Genomic DNA, 6,000 nt, shown 5'->3' with positions numbered 1-6,000 from the left:
GACATTTCTTGGAATTCATGCCTGTACAGTATGCAATCATTAGGGTAAGCATGAATCTTCTAATACTCCATACCCATTGGACACAATATCTTTTTCGCCTTATAGTAAGTTTTAGGCAGCGTGTTGTCCTCTGGAAGCAGATTGTGCGCTACCTCAAGCAGTGAGGTGAAACTTTTCTCACTCCACCCATACCTAGCCTTCACATTAACCAGACTTAACACCACAGACAACAAGGTTAAGGAATTCTTGCACCCCGTATACAAAGGCTTCTTTGAATCACTCTGTAATCCTTCATACACAAGGGCATGTGCTTGCTGGAAAGACTCTTATCCAAGCGATCTCCCATTTCTATATCAAATGGTTCAGATTGGGACCCACTTTGCATGTCTGTCACTTCACCATGCCATATCCACGTCGTGAAATTCTTCTTAATCCCATCACATAATAGATGGTCTCGTATGTCATCCAGTAGTTGTCGTCTTCCATTCAAACAGTTGATGCAAGGACAATAATATTTTTCTTCTTCATTTGGTCGACCTTTTTCTGAAGCAAATTGCAAGAACTGCTCGACACCATCCTCATATTCTGGGCTCATGCGACTTTCATTCATCCAACTTCAATCCATCTAAGCAATTCCATGCATGAAAATCTCACTTTTTTATTTATAGGTGTGGCCCTATCCCATTTAGGAAGACTGTCTTTTATGTTAGCTTCAAATGTAAGGGTTAGCATTATTTTCAAAATTTTGACTAAATTTCGATAGCATTTCACATTGGTCTCTAAGTACATGACATGACATCGGTGAAATGAATTTCCCGATAATCAAGTATTCACTCAGAGAACAACTTGAAATGCATTGAACCAAAATTTCATCAAATTAATCAAAATAATAATAACCTTAACGAATGAATCTAACATAAAAATACCAGTCTCCCCAAACTGTCCAAATGGAAAATTCAAGACTAAATACAATGACTAATACAAACTGTTCACAAGAATCATTGCATTCAGTCTCAAACGGGAATCTAAGGTTCACTCAGCATGAACAACAATTGTTTATATAGCAAATTACATTGATGATGTACAAGAACATACAAAATCTAAATTTCAATTACAGACAAATATCAACATCAACAGTTCTTTATGTAACTAAGTTCAAATTCTGGGTTTGGAGGGTGCTTATGCTTTATTATTGTAGTTGGGTATGTGTCTTCTTTTGTGAATATGTTAGAGGTATGACAGAGGTAGATGTAATATGTGACAACCAAGAAGGATTAGGTTGTGAGTACACCAGCCAACCCACTGCTTCTGAAACCAGTAGACCTGACCTCTTGAGTGGACCTCATGTGCCAACAAAGGTGACTAAACTCTGGCTCTCAATTGTTAGATGACTGTTAGAGTTAGTTTGTCAGTGACAAAGGTAGTTAGTTAATTAGGTTAGTTGGCCTGGGACAATTTAGACTCTAAAGAAATAAGGCATGTTTGCATTTATATATATAGAAGAGAGATTGGGAGAGAGGAACATTTTGTCATTTATAACAAAATTAGTGTGTCATCAGGGTGTGTGTGTGTGTGTGTGTATCATGAGGGTGCGTGTATGTGTGTCTGATAAGGGAGTGTGTGTGTGTGATGAGGGTGTGTGTGTGTGTGTGTCTTTGTGTGTGATGAGGGTGTGTGTGTGTGTGTTTATGATGAGTGTGTGTGTGTGTTTATGATGAGGGTGTGTGTGTGTTTATGATGTGAGAGAGAGAGAGAGAGAGAGAGAGAGAGAGAGAGAGAGAGTGTGTGTGTGTGTGTGTGTGTGTGTGTGTGTGTGTGTGTGTGTGTGTGTGTGTGTGTGTGTGTGTGTGTGTGTGTGTGTGTGTGTGTGTGTGTGTGTGTGTGTGTGTGTGTGTGTGTGTGTGTGTGTGTGTGTGTGTGTGTGTGGTGTGTGTGTGTGTGTGTGTGTGTGTGTGTGTGTGTGTGTGTGTGTGTGTGTGTGTGTGTGTGTGTGTGTGTGTGTGTGTGTGTGTGTCTCTCTGTGTGTGTGTGATATGTAGTTGGGCAATTAATGAAGTAATCTTTCTATTCCTTACCTATTTTTTGACTGGGTTTTTGGTTTTCATATAAAATCACCGAATCAATTTCACCATATGACAATTGCAATTCTCACCAACAAAAACATCAGCAGAGCAAAGCATACAAAGCATACATATGAATCACAAACCAAAAAGTCTAGTAAACAAACCTCAGTATCTGCAAGATTACGTTAAGGAAGTCCAGCCAAGACAAGGATTACATGGCAAGAGGATATTGGCTCTAGAAGATTATCCTATATGCTATTTTTTAATTCTGTTACAATCAAATCCAAGGGCAATCAGTTAATTTATTAACTACCTCTAGATTAACTTCATTTTGGATTCATGTTACAGTTAATTTATCAATCAATATGAAGAAGGGAGGATCGCGGACCACATTATATGAAGTATGTAAGAAATTACAGTGGCCAGTGCCTACATTTGATTCAACAAAATATAAAGATAGGTGAGTCCATCATCTAATTTGTACTTTTAATTGCTTGAGCAAGTTGAATCTGAAAACAACTTTTGTTATGTAGTACTACATGAAGGATTTGTGTGTGTAATATGTGGAGAACAGACACACAAAATTAGGTTGTGAGTACACCAGCCAACCCACTGCTTCTGAAACCAGTAGACCTGACCTCTTGAGTGGAGGAGGATGTGGCAGCAAAGGTGACTAAACTCTGCCTCTCAATTGTTAGATGACTGTTAGAGTTAGTTTGTCAGTGAGAAAGGTAGTTAGTTAATTAGGTTAGTTTATCTGGGACAATTTAGACTCTAAAGAAATGAGGCATGTTTGCATTTATATATATAGAAGAGTCATTGGGAGAGAGGAACATTTTGTCATTTATAACAAAGTTAGTGTGTGATGAGGGTGTGTGTGTGTGTGTGTCTTTGTGTGTGATGAGGGTGTGTGTGTGTGTGTGTATGTGTGTGTCTTTATGTGTGATGAGGGTGTGTGTGTGTGTGTATGTGTGTGTCTTTATGTGTGATGAGGGTGTGTGTGTGTGTGTGTGTCTTTGTGTGTGATGAGGGTGTGTGTGTGTATCATGAGGGTGTGTGTGTGTGTGTGTGTCTTTGTGTGTGATGAGGGTGTGTGTGTCTATGTATCATGAGGGTGTGTGTGTGTGTGTGTCTTTGTGTGTGATGAGGGTGTGTGTATGTGTATCATGAGGGTGTGTGTGTGTGTGTCTTTGTGTGTGATGAGGAGACATATTCATCACTACTTGTAAGAGATGCAGTTGACGGGGTAGTGTAGAAGAGGGTTGATACGTGGCTGCATGCGATTGAATGTCAACACGTTTTTAATGGTAGACAAGTTAGATCCCTAGATATACGAAAACCAGATTCCTTTACTAAAATGATGCAGATTCTATCTTGGGATCTGCTTTTGTACAAGTACCCACGATGTTTCATGGTGGAAACTATGGACAAGTTTATTATGGATGAAAGAAAATCAGTATCCATGGGTGCTAAACTTGTATATAAAGCATTCCAAACGAAGGGAGTTAGCTAGACCAGTAATCACAAGGTTTGCAACTATTTTTCTCACTCTACAATGTATATATCACAGCAAAAGAATACTCTTCGATCTAGGTTTGCTTCAGTGGTAGGCAACTGGTAGTCATGCTAGTAAAAATTGAGGGCAAACTAGTGATCAGTGTTGTTTTGTGCGATTATAGATTTTGGAAATCTATCCACTATTGCTTTAAGTGTGTCACTCCAAACATGTCATGCTATATATCTAGGAAGCTGTGTATAGGGGTAAAGAAGAAATAGCTTCAAATTGCAAGAATCAAGAGTCACAATATAAGAAAGTGTGGAAGATAATTGATACTCATTGGGATTTGCAATTACATAGCAATCTTCATGCTGCTTCATTCTATCTTAATCCTAAGTAAGCAATTTCAATTTAGGGGAGGACATAAATTTGGAAATTAACTTGAAGCATAAGATTGCAAACATGGTTTTAAATGGTGGTTCGCAACCGCAATTGCAAATGCAATATTATGATTTTTAAGGTTTCTATAAACTTAATTAAATTAAAATAACTAAATGTTCATCAACAATTGTTCTTCATTGCTATTTGTAATACAACTACAAGTCTAACTTTAAAACCCTAATTAGAAACTGTCAACTAGTAAGGTTTCTTCTTACAACCTTAAATCATGTAAGAGAGAAATTTTTCCCTTGTCTCAAAATATGGGTGAGTAGTAGTGACTCACTTTGTACACCTTTTGGGTTTATCTTCATTTATGGAATCTATGGAGAGAGAGTGAACCTTGGACGGCTCATGGAATCCATGTGGAGATTCACATGTGACTTTACTGTAAGGGCCTTCTTTATTTATTTATGGAATCTCTCTGTATGTGTGTGGTTGTGTGTGTGTGTGTGTGTGTGTGTGTGTGTGTGTGTGTGAAGAGCACAAGGTGGATTTCAAGGATAACAGGTCAGTAGACCCAGAGAGATACACTTTTAGCCTAACAGGAAGGAAGCCTATTAGTTTGGAAGACAAAAGGATGCTTGGTGAAGGGTATAATCCATTGCTGTAAACCTCTATACCAGAGAAAATGGAGACACTTACATCACATTTTTGTGTTAGAGTAGGACGATTGAAAGTTAAGTTTGGGCTACATGGCTTGGTCACCATGCTTCAATTACTTGAAACACTATTGGAACTTTATGTCAGTAGCCCCAAGCTATTCATCATTATGACAAAATGAAACTTTAAGGGAGGAGTATTGACAGATACTCATTAGATGTTAGATTAGTTAGTCAAACAAATACAAGAATTTATGTAACAAAGAATGGTGTTGGGCCTGCAATTGATTATTTCTTATTTGCTTTCCAAATTATTCAATAAAAACTACTTTCATGGCATTGCAAGCTATCCTGTACTCAGGAACAAGTGGTGCTTATAAATCAAATAGTTCTACAACTATACAAGTAATGCATACAAAAAGAATTTCAAATTAGTTTTCGAATCAAAGATATAAATACATGAGTTCGAGGCTTTAGCACAATTGACTTTCCAGCAATGACTATAGGACTACTTTTCGAAACAGCAATGACCACAGGATCAAGAATGGCTAAAATCACTCCTAATGGAATCTGAAAATAGTATGGCAGCATAATTTAGTGTTTAGCAAATTAAAAAAAAAAGGCTAAATGACATTATAAACAATATTCTAAATTCCACCAATATAACTTTTAAGCCACTTAATTTTTAGAATCTATTTTGATCTCTCAAGACCTACCCTATCATTTTGTTAGATAGCTAAAACTAAGCAACCACACACATACAAAGATGGAGCAAAAACTGACTTGTTGTATTTCAGTTATGCATCATATTTAAAGTGTTACAATGAGAGTTTAAATACAAAGGCTATAAAAGTTTCTTAGCGGGCAGAGCAGAAAGCAATCAAATGGTCTTGCAATTAGACCAAATTTATATATATATATAAAAAAAAATCAACACCATGTTGCTAAAATTAACCTTTTACCACCGATCTAACTTTTTTTCTAATTAAAGAATGGAAGCAACAAACATGGCATACAGATCCATCAACCAGAATGTGCTAGCAAATGCACCTTGCTCGGTCAGAATTCTAGTGGATAAAGGCTTAAGTGGCTCTAACCATTTGGCGGGAAATCAAGTATCTCATCATGTAGCAGTGTTGTTCTTTAGAGGACCAGATGATAGAGAAGCATTGTGCTATGGATGGAGAATGGTGGAACATCATGGGATTAGCCTTACCGTAATGCGTTTTGTCCAAAGTGATCAAGTACAAGTACAACCATTGAGGCAACAACATGGTGGCATTGATTTGGACGAACCGAGGGTGCTGACAGTGCAAACAGATAGGGATATTCAGAAGCAGCATGATGAGAAGCTTATACATGAGTTTTGGATGAGGTGTGGGGATGATGATGTGGTTGA

Source organism: Glycine soja, chromosome 3 (genome assembly GCF_004193775.1).
Source record: "Glycine soja cultivar W05 chromosome 3, ASM419377v2, whole genome shotgun sequence".
In the NCBI taxonomy this organism is placed as follows: Eukaryota; Viridiplantae; Streptophyta; class Magnoliopsida; order Fabales; family Fabaceae; genus Glycine; species Glycine soja.
This window is presented reverse-complemented; position numbering follows the sequence as displayed.